This window comes from Taudactylus pleione, unplaced genomic scaffold (genome assembly GCF_031769625.1).
Source record: "Taudactylus pleione unplaced genomic scaffold, aTauple2 ptg000815l, whole genome shotgun sequence".
In the NCBI taxonomy this organism is placed as follows: Eukaryota; Metazoa; Chordata; class Amphibia; order Anura; family Myobatrachidae; genus Taudactylus; species Taudactylus pleione.
The window spans coordinates 664,886-680,571 of NW_028285217.1; positions in this window are offsets into that span (position 1 = coordinate 664,886).

A 15,686-nucleotide genomic window follows, 5' to 3' on the forward strand; every position below is an offset into this window, starting at 1 on the left:
TAAGATCACCCACATACTATCAGACCACCTCCACATACTATCACAGATCGTCCCTACATGCCATTAGGTGACAATCTCCAGAGAACCACCTCTGATTAGATCAATCCCCTGAGGCTTCTCAGCTGCTGATCTCCAGGAGTCTGAAAGCTCAGCACATGCTGTGTGGATATGCCCTATTACTGCATTCACTATTTACCTCTATGACAAGATGTTTGCATATTCTATATTAAATGTAGACTTGGCACCCTCTTCTGTTCATTGTAATAACCTGGTAAAAAAATAACCTACATAATACATAATACTAATAAACCTATATTTTATCTATGTCAATGTGCACGTGTCTGATTGTCTAAAACATGGATCATTCTAATGCACTAACATCTAATGCACTAGCGTGATGTCTATATTTATCATCGGCATTAGCACTGATTCACTGAGACAAGTTCACCTGTAGTGGACGGAATATCCTATGCTGAGAACAACTGCTGACAAGTTTCCTCTTCCTTAGGTAAGAATGAGTGGGAGAAGATCCGCTACACCTTATGAAATATTTCGCATCCTCCCATTGAAGATACACTCATTTTCCCAGAGCACCCCATCTAGGCTGGATCTCGTGGGCTGTGTAAGACGCCTCACATTCCCAGGTATGTACATTTTTGTAAAAAACAAATGAGGTTTATTAAGCATCTTATTTTCTATGAATTGACGATGGGTATGATAACTTGTTCACCAGCAGCAGAAAATGTGATTAATTAGTCTAATTAATAAAGTTTCATTAAATATTAGGGATCCCGCAGATGTACTATGGAGGGATTGCCATTCGCAAATACAGCCCCCATAGGTTTCTGCTGTGCTGCCGGATTTACCAAGCACTGGAATGCGAAGGCCCCATAGGTAACGACATCTCCATATGGCGTTATTCTATAGTAGCCTATGCCCTACTGTTTGCAAATTATTCCAGATAGGGATTCTGGGCCTGCTTCAGACCCGCTCGCGAGCGCTGATCGCTCGCAAGCGGGTCGATGTTGGCCCAGTGCGCATGCGCACGACGGAGGCGGCTCCTTTGTGCGCATGCGCGAGACCCGGATAGCGACGGGCAAATCGTCGCTCCGGGTTTCGTACCAGAGGGGGCGTGCTGTTGATGTTGAGCGACAGCACGCCCCCTTTGGTGGGCGGACCCGGGGGAAATTGCTGCCCAGACGGAGGCGTTCCCATGGAAACGCCTACCGTCTGTCGCCGACCCCACTGACATCACAAGTGATGTCAGTGGGTGGACTTCTTGCTCTGTAAGAGCAAGAAGTCCACTGGGACTTGCGGCAACGAGACCCTACCACAAGGGTCTCGTCGCAAGTCCATCATCGTGGCCGCTCGCACTAGCTGTGGGTGGTCACAAGAATTTGGTTGTATCCTTTATATATCCTCGTTGCATTTTCACTATAGGCTGCAGAAATTGATCAATATATTTGGATAAACATGATGTCAATGAGTTTATTCCTGACACTATAGGCCTTCCGGGTGGTCTTCTTGAGTCCTTATGCAGTTTTGGGAGATGGTAAAACACCGGAATCTTGGCACAATTCGGGTATAGGTATTCAAATTCTCTTTTGTTCAGTATACCGTTATCTTTTCCTTTTTTCAGGATTTTTTGGGTAAATCTTCAGAGAATGCGCCCGATGGATAATTTTTTAGAAGTTCATAAGTGCCTTCTTCCTTCAATAATTTATATGCTTCTTCTATATACATATCTTTGTTCATAATGACAATCCCTCCTCCCTTATTCGCAGGTTTTAGTACTATTTCTTAATTTTTTCTTAGGCCTTGTAGTGCCTTCCTTTTTGCAGCTGACAGATTATATTTCTGTCCTTTACTAAGGTTTTCTGGCATTTTTCTGATGTCGTCTTCTACCAATTTCTGGAACGTATTTATAAGGTTCCCTTTTATATGATGAGCGCAAAAAGTAGATTTCTCCTTTAGATTTGTATGTTTGAAATCATCTTCTTTTGTTGGTATCTCCATACACTGTTCTTTTCTATTGAAGAATTTTTTCAAAGAGATCTTTCTCGTAAATTTATGGAGGTCTATAAAGGTATTAAACCTATTAATTTTGTTGATAGGTGCAAATTTTAGTCCTTTTCTCAATACCCTAATTTCTGGAGAGGATAGATGGTATTTGCTCAGGTTGAATATCCCCTGCGTATCATCTTCTTTGTTGATTTTTTATTTTTCTTTCTTCTTACTGTTCTTGAGTCTACTGCCGCACTTTGTGGAGTTTCTTTTTCTCCGATTTCTTCTTTTGTTGAGTTGGCCTTTCTGCGTTGTTATTTGTGACATATTTATTCTGCTGGGGGATGTTTGCTGGTGTGCCAATTCTAAAAAAGCATCCATAAACTCTTCTGCTTCTTCTACACCTCCATAGTTGGTATCTTCATCTTCCTTTTCCCCCCAATGCATGTCATTCAAATGAGTCATTAAGGTCCTTGCAGATGTATTATTCATCTCTTGTTGGTCCTCTCTACCACTATTAAAACTCCTAATCAAAGTTTTTGTGTCCGGATATTTCCTATTTCCTCTTATTGTTGAACGTACAGGTTCTTGATCATCATGGCGAGTTCTTTTAGAAACCCCGTATTGACCTTTTTCATAACTATTTCTAGTCTGGGGTCCATATCTTTTGCCTTGAATACCCCTGTTCCATTGATTCCCATTTCGTTCTCTTTTAGGGTAAGTTCTTCTTGGTGATGGTGGTCCCTTCATGTCTTCCCTTTGTTCATCTAATTTCTTGTATTCCATTGACCTTGTATATGTACCCCTTGTGGCCTGTTCATTTTTTCTTCCTTCTTTCCAGTTTCTATAGTCACCTTTATAGTCCTCTTCATCTCTCCTGAATTTTCGTTTCTTTTGGTCCACGATTTCATTTTCCATCCACCTCAGTTTGTTCCTTGTTAATTCTTCAAGATTTCTAAAATCTGGTAATTTTTCTATGGGTTTTAGTTTCCTTCTTATGTTAAGGATATCATACTCTATCTTTTTTATCGAGAGTTCTCTCTCTTCAATTATTAATTTCATTAACCTAAAGGAACAAGCATCCAGAGTTTCATTCCATTGTTTGGAAAATTCATCGCTCCTAGACATAAAGGAGGCTTTTTTGATGATTCTTAACCCTCTGTAGGTTTAAAACAACTAACCATACCATGGAGAGGTGGAAATATTAATGACCAACTTTTGAAAGAGGAAACTAAATTAATTTTTGAGCTAGGTACCCTTCAACCCTATGGCATGAATATTGACTTTGAGTTGGCACCATTTCTTAAAATATGAGTAATGAGGTATATTTTCTTTTTATCCATGTTGAGTCTATGTTTTTTGTTGTTTGGTACGTGTTTGTCTTTGGTATGAATCAAAAGGATTATCCACTATAATTTTTCCTAAATATATTTTATGGAATATTTACCTAATAACTACGAGAAATAGAAACTGATATTTCAACTAACCATCAAGTAAATATATGGTAAAGACATAACAATGGCCGAAACAAATGTGGCCATTGCATTTCCTTGCATGCCAGCAGTAAGGAGGCCCAGGGCTAGGAACAAAAGTGCATAGCGCACCACGTGACTACTACCTTTCTCTCTCTCCTCCCTCTGTCCCTCCTTTTCTCTCTCCGTCTGTCCCTTCCTCCCTTCTTCTCCCTCACCTCTCTTGTTTTCTCTCTCTCCCTCTATTTTACTGTCCCCCTCCCTCTCCATGCTTCACTCCCTTCCTCTCCCTTTCTCCACCCTCTCTCTTTCTGTCTCCCTCCTTGGGTGGGATGCATGACGAAACTATGACCCAGAAGCCCCTCTGGATCCCTTCTGCGCATGCAGAAGGACACACGTGCAGCGGGGGATGCAGGGAGGGATTCGATTGGGTCCCTCTCACATTACTCTCATGTTAGAAGCCCATAGGCTTCTATAGGGTAACGCCATCATAGCATCGCATTCCAGGGCTTGGAAAATGTGGTCAAACCCGCATTTTGGGGGTTTGACCGCATTTCTACCTTTGATGCATCCTGCCCCATGTCTCTCCCTCCCTCTCCCCCTCCCCTCTCCCTCCTTCTCTCTCTATCTAACGCCCCACTCAAAATCCTGCGTTTGCCCCTGGCAGTGTACTAGGTCATGTCAGCTATGCTGCCGGCAGTCAGTTCCCAGCAGTGTTGCGGATATGATGTAGTATGCTGCCACCTTGCAGGTCAGTGGGGAGACCAGATAAAAGGTAAGGGGCATAGAAGTCACTGTGCGAGGCCATGGCATTTTTACTGATAGGGCCCCCACAACTTAGTTGCTCCGGTGCCCCCACAAGCCTCAATCTGGCCTTGACTTTGTGTGACGAGGACCCAAACCAGGAGGTGTTACGCTATCCCACTGTCCAACTCTTTGCCAAGACAGGCTCTTATTGGAGCCCATCTCCTGATGAGAGACAAATAGTAACATCGCATGAAAATATTAATTCACATCAACCCTTCTCCACATGCCTTGTATAGTATACGTACTAATTGTGGTGGTTTCCGATGTGAAAATAGCTACTTCTAATTGATTTCAGCATGCGAAGAATGAATATGACATTTAAAACTCTGTTAGCTCTGAGTTCCGAGATATAGCCCATTTATGACAATGTAGGGGTATTCCTAGTGAAGTGGGCAGAATGGAGAGAATCTTACCAGCAATCTGTGTTCCGCGCAGAGGGTGCGGGGCCTAATGACCCAATTAAAAGAATCAGTTATTTGTCCCCTCCCTTATTCAAATATTTGCGATTTACGGGATTACCCACACAAGATAACTGGGGTGCACTGAGTGACAAGCATAGTGAGCGATTCCACCAAGACATTTCAGCAGGGCTTATAGTGGGCAGGAACGGAGTGGAATGGTAGGTGGAACTAGTTCCACCTCCACCAAGTCCCTGCATAGAAGTCCCACAGACAGAGAGACACTCTCTGTCTGCCTAGGGAGGCTCAATTTCTTCAGAGAAATCAGCATATAGGTAAGAAAAGAATCAAGCAAAGGCAATACATAGGGGTTGCAAAAAAACATTGACCATCCAAGTGACAGACTAGCTTGTGGGGACCCCATAAAAAAAACTCAGAGGCACGGCAGAGAAATAACACTGATGATACAGAACTTTTTTTTTTCTTTTTAAGTGATCTAACATTGTATTTCACACTGTCATAGCTCCCAAAGCTTCTGGGAGCCTAGGCGTCCCCGAGCCATTCACTTTACCGTTTCCTATACACAACAGTGTGTGTTTTCTGTGTGTGTTTGTGTAAAGAACTGTTTTCACGCTTGTTTTGGCCTGTCAGACTAGCGTGGCGGGGAGTGGGGAGTAGGTGGCAGGAGAGATGAGTTCCACCACCTCTCCAGGACCACTTTAAGCCCTGCATTTCAGCAATGTAACAAAGATATCAAGTACAAGCGACAAGCAAAGAGAAAGCACCCCCATGAATAGGCCACTATATTAGATAGTACTTTCCTATGCTGTATGTTTGTTTAGTTTTGTGTTCTTATTTGTGATTGATTGAATTACAACTGTTATTTATTTTCTATCAAGAAAATATCAGAATATTTTAAAATAGCTTTTCACTATGACTATATTACTAATGTACATACAGTATAGTCATGGGCGCCGAGAGGGGGGGGAGCGGGTACAGATTACCCGGGCCCGGACTTTCTGAGGGGCCCAGCGGGGGCCCAGGTCCAGCGCCCCCCCCCCACAGCAGCCCAGCACACAGCGTGTCTCCTATGCCTGTGCGGGGGAGCGATCACAGTGATCGCGCCCTCCCTGGCTTTGCGCCGGGCTGAGGGGGCTCAGAGCGCCCCCCCCCCTTCGCGGCGCTGCAAATCTTTTTTTTCTATCGGCAAGGGGCGTGGCCACGCCTCCCGCTATTAGGCCACGCCCCCTATTACCGGGGCCCGCCACTGCTCTTGGCGGGCCTGAGTATAGTGCAAGTAGTGTAGCTCAAAATATAGAGCTAGTAAAAACATTCTGAAATAATTTTTGTTTTCTTGACCTCAAATTAGTAATGTATGACTATTTTTAGAAAGGAAACAAATTAAAAGTATCAATTTGTTGTACAGTGATTGGAGCTTAACATGAAGTTTGGGGAGTTGCTGATACCTGTGAATGTGCCCAGACAGTGATGCTCATAACCTATTTGCCTGTTTTATATACAAGGGATCAACCTGGATGACTGCCTGGAAGACATCAGATGTTGTTCTGTAAATGCAGTGGAATATGACCACATCTGTGTATAATCTGACCACACTAATAGTGCCCGGTCAGATCTGAGTACTAAACAGCTGAATCTTTATAGAATTTGCCTTACACCTTGATGTGTTTATATATGTACATACATGGTGTCCCCTAGGCGTGCTCTACAACATGACTATTAGAGTTCAGTATGGCGTGTTCCTGTGTAGGAGGCTACAGTCTTGCTTTTGCACGCTGCCTGCTAGTAATGAGAACAGAATGCTGTTTAAAGCAAAAAGCACTTTACATTCAGCATTGCTGACATTCATCTCAGCCACAGCCTTTTGGCATCTAGAGGATAAATTGCCGTAGGAGGAAGCCTCACATCAAGGGCACACAGTCTAACACATGCCATTCTGATTCATGTAAACTGAATACATGGACTTCTATTAGTTATATTGTTATATTTATTATTATAATAACATTTACAGGACTTATATAGTGCCAACAGGGTAGCACAGACGGTGTAATGGTTAGCATTACTGCCTCACAGCACTGAGGGTGTGAGATTGATTCCCACCACGGCCCTAACTGTGTGGAGTTTGTATATTCTCTTTGTGCTTGCGTGTGTTTGCTCCAGGTACTCCGGTTTCCTCCCACACTCCAAAAATATACTGATAGGTTAATTGGCTCCCAACACAATTTAGCCCTAGGGGTAAATTCATACATGCCTACCCTCCCGGTTTTCGCGGGAGGCTCCCGATTTTTCGGGTAACCCCCCGCACCCCCGGAAGGGTAGGCATTTCTCCCGCATTCTGCCCACTTCCTAGTGAAGTGGGCAGAATTAGAAGAATACCCGCGGCAATCGCGGGTCTCCGTGAAGGGGGCGGGGCTTAAGCTGTGATTCTGCATGAATCACAGCATTTGGCCCCGCCCCCTATGTAAATTGTGCCCAAATCGCGACAATTTTACCACAAGGGGGCGGGGCTTAATGACACGAATCTTCAAACCCCGCCCCCGTCGGCCCACTGCTGCATCTCTTACCCGGGCTTCTCCCGGGAAGAGAATGTTAAAGGTAGGCAACCCTGGGTAAATTTACTAAAGTGAGAGTTTTTAGAAGTGAGTTTTAGAAGAGATGTTGCCCATAGCAACCAATCAGATTCAAGCTATTATCTTCAAGCAGGTGCTATTTAAATGTTAAGTAGAATCTGATTGGTTGCTATGGGCAACATCTCTTTTAAAACTCACTTCTAAAAACTCTCACTTTAGTATATTTACCCCCTACCTAGTGTGTGTGTGTGTGAGCATGTGATAGAGAACATAGGCCCTCATTCAGAGCCGCTCGTTAGCGGCAGTACGCTCGTTCCGAGCGATGTTCGCACATCTGCGCATGCGTACGGTTTTTAGTACGCATGCGCGAACCAGTCAGTGCGGCCGAAAATCGTTTGTACGCTATATAGCGAGTGCCTGCTATTTTGAGTGACAGAATGAGGCGTATGTGTGTGGTAACAGGGGAAGGTGCTTGAAAACGGGGGAGTGGAATTCGAACGCAGGCGTGCTTAAAGGTCAAAACGGGCGTTTTAAGGGTGTGCATAATTAATCCAGCAGCGTCATTGACCACGTCACTTGGTTTTTTTAAACTCAGAACTGCTCGCAAAATAGCGGTTGAAAAAACCAACCACAAGAATAGCGAGCAGTTCATACGCTGTACGATGTACTCGATTAATCTAATAAATAGCGGACATGACGTATGGTGCGAGCGGCCAGGGGGCGTTTTTATCAAATAAACGAGCGTATGTTTTGCTCGCTCATTCAGACTTAGAAGTGTGAACAGACTGCAATGTGCGAACGGATCATTTGAATAGCCACCCCTTGTTTTTGAACGAACGACCGCAAATAGCGAACGGCTCTGAATGAGGGCCATAGGCCTGATTCAAACTTGGGAATAGAGTGAGATCTCTCTCTCAACTGATCATCTCTTGGTGACACCATGCTGCACTGCAGGTGAGGCAGATTTAAAATGTGCAGAGAGATTTAGATTTGGGAGGAGTGTTTCCAAATTGACATCTAACTTGTAGAGTAATAATAAAGCTGTACAGTATTTGTGGGCTACATGCAATATCAGCCAGTATTTACCCCACATATGTAAAAAAAATTATGTATTTACGATTTTACACCCCTTGCATTGCAATATGGTTTGTTCAGGTCACAGTTGATAGAGATATCTCACTCTGGGCCTGATTCAGACCCTCTCGCGAGTGCTATGCGCAGACCCCCCCAGTAGTATGCCCCCCAGTAGTTATGCCCCCAATAGCTGTACCTCCTAGTAGCTGTGCCCCCCAGTAGCACCCCCGGCCCTTACACACATAAAAAAATAAAAAACTAACCTGAATCCCCGCTCCTGCGCCGTCCGCTCTGCATCCACGCGCCGAGGAGGGAGCCGGAAGACGGACGTCATGAGTGAGCTCCAGCCGGCTCCCTCCGTGCAGCAGCCAATGAGAGTCTGTGTGACTCTCATTGGCTGCTGTAACAAACACACAGCTGCCGCTGGCGGCTGTGTGTTTGTTCTGTGTAGGGCAGACCGCTATCACAGCGGTCTGCCCTACACAATAGGAGCCCTGATGTCACATCAGGCGGCCGCCGTTCAGCCCCGAACGGCGATCCGAGTCAGGCGGGGAACACCCGAACAGCGTTCGGGTGGTCTCGGATCCCCTATGTTCGGAGCGGTTCGGATTCCACAGAATCCAAACCGCTCATCTCTAGTATTTACCCCACATGTAAAAAAATGTATGTATTTACGATTTTACACCCCTTGCATTGCAATATGGTTTGTTCAGGTTCACAGTTGAGAGAGATATCTCACTCTGGGCCTGATTCAGACCCGCTCGCGAGCGCTATGCTTGATTTGGGAACACCACTTCCAGGACCGCTGGACCTCACAGGAAGCAAGTCTGCCGATCTTTCCCAGGATTCGAATGCAGATGTACACCGATACCAGATGATGTCGAAGGACCGTCCTCACCATCTCCTGAATGGAGGCTGCCTTTTCCTGAGGAAAGAAAACCTGCTGACATAGGCCCTCATTCAGAGCAGCTCGCAAAATGCGAGCGCTCGCTCTGAATGAGGGCGCACACTTTTTTTTTTAAAGCCAGCCTCCTGGCCGCTCGCTAAGCTGGGGGTGACAACCCACAGCTTTAGTGAGCAGCCAGGTGATGGTCGCGATGGTCTTGACCATCGCGACCATCGGGGCTTGCGACGAGACCCTTGTGGTAGGGTCTCATCTGCCGCAAGCCCCAGTAAGCTTTCGGCTCTAATAGAGCCGGAAGCTCACTACTGACATCACTCGTGATGTCAGTAGGGCCGCCCCCAAACGGCAGGCGTTCCTTTGGGAGCGCCTCCGTTTGGCTAGCCACCCCCCCTCCCCGCCTACAAAACGGGGCGAGCTGTCGATCAACATCGACAGCGCCCCGTTTGTAGCGAGCCCCGGAGCAAGAGAATTGCGTGTGCAGTGCCCCACCATCGACCCGCTTGCGAGCGCATAGCACTTGTGAGCGGGTCTGAATGAGGGCCATAGTGTGTCCAGGATTATTCCTAAAAACTGGAGCCTCTGTGTCGGTTGCAGATGAGACTTGGAAAGTTCAAGATCCACCCGTGACATATGAGGAGCTTGTGAGTCACTGCGTTGTTCTGCAGTAATTATTCTCTGGAATGAGCCTTCAGAAGGAGATCGTACAGGTAAGGGATAATTGTGATCCCTTGTTTCCGAAGGAGACCCATCATCACCGCCATGCACTAGGTTTGGTAGTGGACTTACACTCCTGTTGAGCAGATGTTGTTGCGGATCTGCCATGACCTCTGGAACCACGGGAAGTAGTAGGTCCTCCTCTGGAGTGACCATGGGAACGACCTGGGGAACAAAAGGACCGAAACGAGGGTTCCGAGTAGGGCATTCTAGGAGGCGGTGCAGCCGACGGAAGATAAGTGGATTTACCCCCAGTAGCCTGAGAAATCCACTTATCGAGCTCCGCCCCAAATAAGACACTTCCCGTAAAGGGAAGAGCTTTCTTCGTTTCTGCGTCCGCCTCTTTTTAGATAGACGAGAGACCAAAGGATCTACCGTAGGAGGAGTCTAACAAGGTTTTTTGCTATCTGCAGGAAAAGGATAGGAAGATAACAACCACTGGGACATCTGAAATCTTTTATCTGGATGTTCCCAAGCTGAAACCAGAAGAGAATCTAATTTTTCTAAAATTGGAAAAGAAGTTGCCTGCTTTTGTTTCTTTAAAAAGAAAGTCGGCCGTGCAGGACCCTTTTTCTCATTCTCTATCTGCAATACTTCGCCCGCTTCTAGAGCCGGCATGTCCTCCTCCTCCGACTGGAGGGTAACAATCTCTTTTTTGAGACCTGTGGTGAGGGTCCTGATGATGTGGCATCGGACGACGCCATGGCTTTTGTGATCCGCACCATAGATGTAGCTCCGCTAATTGGAGCAGCTGCTGCTATGAAAAAAACACCTGTAAAGCTGTTTAACCTGGCTACCTCGCTAATCGAGGAGCCAGGTGCATACTCACACACTGCCTGTGGCGATTAGACTAGCGGGGAACCTTGCTGCGCGCTGCGTGCAGTGGCATGCAGTACCCCCAGAGACAGTGATCTCTGTAGTCGGGGTCCCCAGGCGGTCTGCAAGCAGTTGCGAGTGGGTCTCCTCCGGCATCCTTCAACGGAGCAGACAGGCAGGGGCAGATGCTGCCTGTCATTCCTCATTGCTTGAAATCTTCAGCTTCAGTGCAACTATAAAACTATTAAAACCTGTAGGAGAATTTGGTAACACTACCAGCTCCTCTCGGCACTAGGGATGGACATCGTTGGTCGATGGTTGCATACCATCGATGTTTTTCTACCGATGTTAGTGTTTTTACCATTCAATGGCAGCATTCCGATGTTTGCTGCCATCAAATGGTAATCATTCAATGGTGTTCCAATGGTGGCTTCTTTTCTTTCATTCCTAAAAGCTATGCCTCCCCTGGCTGCTGCGTGCTGTGTCTCTGCCTCTAATAATCTTCCTGGTTCATGCTGCTGGGATCCTTGGAGGCTGTCTCTCACTGCCTCCCCCCCTTCCCTCTCGGCTAACTCTGATTGGCTCTTTGAGACAGTGAGAGCCAATCTGTGTGCAGCCCTGGCCCTGCAGCAGCAGTCACTCACAGACACACACAGAGTGACAGCTAAAAACGTTTATACCAGCAGAGATGGAAAGTGATTTCTCTGCTGGTGCTGTAAGAGGTTTGTGTTCTTTGTATTTTAAGTATATTTAATACATGTTTTTAGACTTCAGTTTTTTGTTGCTGTAACTGCCCACAGCAGCAGCATCGTGGCAGTAACAGTGTTTCTCATTTTCCTCCTTGTCCTCAGTTAGCTCTGCCTGCCTGCCTGCCTGCCTGGCTCAGCTGCGTTTACTATTCATATGAATAGTTTTTACCATTTATTTCTTTTGATACGATGGTTAGTTACCATTGCATCGAAAGATTCAATGGTGGAAGCACTGCCATCATATGATGGTGGGCTCCGATGTCCATCCCTACTCGGCACAATCTAAAGCTGGGTACACACCTAAAGATTATCTGTCCAACCATCCAACTAGTTGATTGGTTGGGATCAAAATCTGGTAACGTATGGGAGTAACTGATGTTCAGCAATTTGCTCCTAAATGCCAGAAAACAGACGAAAATGGTCGTTCAGACAAGTTTGTTAAATGTTTGATCCAAACAATAGGTTCAAACAACAGTTTTTGTCCATTTTCTGGCGTTTGGGAGCAAATTGCTGATTGTCATTTACTTTCATACCTTACCAGATTTTCATTCCAACCAATAATCTAGTTGGATGGTTGGACAGAAAATCCTTAGGTGTGTACCCAGCTTTAGACTGGGCTTGTAGGGGGGGTATAGAGGGGGAGGAGCTAGTCACTTCTAAAATTTAAAGTGCCAGCTCCAACTTAGCACACGTCTATACCCTACTGTCATGAAGCCTCCAGTGTCCCCTAGTGGATGAAGGAGAATTAATAATAATTTGTAGAAGATGAGTTTACTGTGTTAGGGGCATGTGTACTAAAAATCACAGAAGTGCTGCATTTATTTCATTCCTCATCGTCACGTTTGGAACGTTTTTTTCCCCCCGGCTATGTACTGTTGATATAGCAGGGACAATGGTTCTTCTCCTGCATATTGGAAAAGTCTCCCACATTTTCAATAGACTTCTCCTAAGGTCGGTAGGTAACGCCATCTTCAGGTGTTGTTAGTCTTTACAGCCTTAATTCTCCACTCCGCAATGGGCGCTCGTTCATGCGTGGTCTGATGACTGGGTATCAAAGTAGAAGTGGAGTGATCGGATCGGGCGTACACACTTTACAATGCATATGCATGGCTGTAACTACTGTAGGTGCGAGGGTTGCAGCTGCTATGGCATACCTCCCAACATTTGATGATGGGAAGGAGGGACAGTACGTGCGCGGCCAAAAAGGGGGCATGGCTTATACTAAAGGGGATGGAGACTATGGAAAATGGGGCGGAGCCTCGCGGCTTCCCCCATTTTCGTCACTTTGGGGGAGTGCCCAGCACTCTCCGAGATGCTGGGCACGCCCAGATGCGCACGCCATCTGTTCTCCTCCTGCACACCCGCTGCTCGCAGCGGTTTATGCTCTCCCCAACTTCTCCCCCCACCGCGGGACACTGCGGCCCGCGGGTGGGCAACGGGACAGTCCCAGAAAAACGGGACTGTCCCACTGGAAGCGGGACAGTTGGGAGGTATGCTGTGGGGCCCAGAGCTGAGGGGGGCCCATCTTCCTTGTCACAGTTACATGTGTTATATACATTTTACAACATTGGGTGGTACATAAGGGCCGTTACAAACTTTTGCTATGGGGCTTTCAAATACCTAGTTACACCCCTGTGTGTATGATATATTGTTCCACATCGGAACAATATCATATAGTGTGTGCCCGGCTTTACATCCTTGTGGTGTCATCATTGGGATGCAGCACTGGGCTCTGCTGCAGGGTTTCTCAGAGAGGATTCCCTTACATACAATACAATGACAATGCTTCTTCACATGTATTACTAAAGTTCCAGCCCTCTAGCACTAAGTGCATGAGTAGTCGTTGCTAGGATACCGTTGTGGCACTTGGCCATGTACATCAAGTGAAATAACTGATGGTGACTGGAGCCCCCCCCTAGAGGGCCCCTAATGATGTCAGGTTGCATTCTACAAGGAAGGAACGCTAGGCTCGCAGTCAGAAAGCACTGCAGCCAGCAGTGCCAGGTACAAGTGCTGGGAGGAGAAGCAACAAGAGGCTCCTGATTAGCACAGCACAGCCTGTGTGTCCGGATGAGGACTCAGCAGCAATGCCCAAGTGATTCAATGAACCCCCACAGTAGTGGTGGGAGCTCTGGGCTTTCCTCTGGCTCTGATTCTGACAGCAGTAGCTGCGTTGGTTGGGGTGGTGGTGCTGGAATGAGAGGGCTGCTGTCTAGATACTGGAGCCTGGAAAGCCTGCAGTCTGCTTCTGGTAAGGGGAAACGTTTTTCTATCTATTCCTTCCAGTTGTGTCATTCCATCATACACTGCTTTTGTTGGTGATGAGTTGCAGCTGGTCACTGTATAGACTATTATTAAGCTTAAAGAGCCATGGGTTACAGATGGGGTAGCGAGCTCATTGTCATCAAGCCATATTACACAGTACATGTCAGCATTAAGGTTCCTGTAGTCTAAGCACCACCTAACTGGTAGAACTTATGTGACTTATATGAACGCTAATGTATATTATGTAATGGCTGGCACTGCAATATAATGTAGCCTATTCTGTTTACTAGTTGGGGAGGAGGTGAACCCGTCTATCAAGCTCACCTGAAAAAGTTTTCTTCCCACAATTCAATGTAGAGGCTCATAGAATCTGTGCAGCCATGTAGACAGGGTGCAAAACTTTTATACATGATGATTAAGTATTTTTGGTTTCTTGTTAACAAAATTTAACATGTTAACACTAGTGGAGCTGATATTGATCTGTTGGATATATGTGAAATTTACAGCACATACAGTACATATAGCATTTTTTGCAAACAGACATTGGTGCTTATTCTAAGCAGCACGTAATGCAGTCACAATTCCTATGCAACTATCCGCTCTGAGTAGTGCGCATTTATGCAACTGCACCGCCCCCAGCTGATAGTCTATAGTCGTCATCACTAGTAGTGGCACTTAAGGTGCCTACACACATGGCGATTTTTTGCAACGATTTGCCCGATTTCAACGAATCTAGAAGACAAATCGTGTAAAATATGCCCAAATCGCGAGTTTCTACTCACGATCACGATGCCGATGCGCGTCCTCGCTCGTCGTACATCGCATCTTTAGATCTGCCTTGCTGTAGGGCAGATTTGACAATCTGGGACACAATGCACTGGATGCACGATAGATCTTAAGTCAGATTGGACATTTTTTACTCCAAATCGTGACCACGACTGCCGGGGAGCTGTCTGGGGAGAGTTCAGGGGAAATCGTGCCTCAGGTCGGATTGTGAGCACATCGCTATGTGTGTAGGCACCGTTAGACCTTATGCTCGGTGCAAAAGATGCCACTGACAATGGCCTGTACTGTGCCTACACACGACTCAGAATAGGTTGCAGCTCTGGCTACACACCCCCTGCACTCCCATGTGACATTTCTTTTATATGGGACACCCCAGTGCCACCCAGTGATGCCCATTCAGCCACTGTTGAGAAGTGACTAGATGTGAATGTCTCAGAATAGGTTGCAGCACTGGCTACACTCCCATGGATGTTCTCTTATGTGGGAATGCCCCGTTGCCACCGGTGAGAAGTAGGGATGGCCATCGTCCATCGATAGTTAACAACCATCAGTTGTTAACCGCACATGGTAGATGGTTTTGCCATCGATGGCGGAGATCCAATGGTTCTTCACCATCGATGGCACAGAGCCTTGCAATGTGTTTTTTGTCTCCCTGGATCTGGGACACAGAGCCTAGCCCTGCCCCGCGATGCGACCCTTGAACCCCCACTCCTACATCTTTATCCGCTGTCTTGTGAGTAATAGAGCAGGGATGACCATCGGTGGGTGTAACCATCGATGGTCTCCTGACAATGGTTTGAGGCCATTGATGGTATCGTGTCGATGTATTCAAACCATCTAGGTTAGCAACCAATGGTACCACCGATGGTACCATTGGTAAGGTGTGCGTCTTAATGTGGATTTATGCATCTTTTTACAACAAACATAAAAGTACCTATTCAGACTATTTCAGTAGAATTTGTTTAGCAAAATAACAGTGTAATCACTTTGAGAGCAAAATTTTAGTTGGAAAAAATGTTTTCAGAGATGCCAAATAATGTTAGTTCATTGTTTTAGTATAGTCAGTGCATAAGGCCCTTTGTGACTATTTGTGATGCTGTTGCACCTAC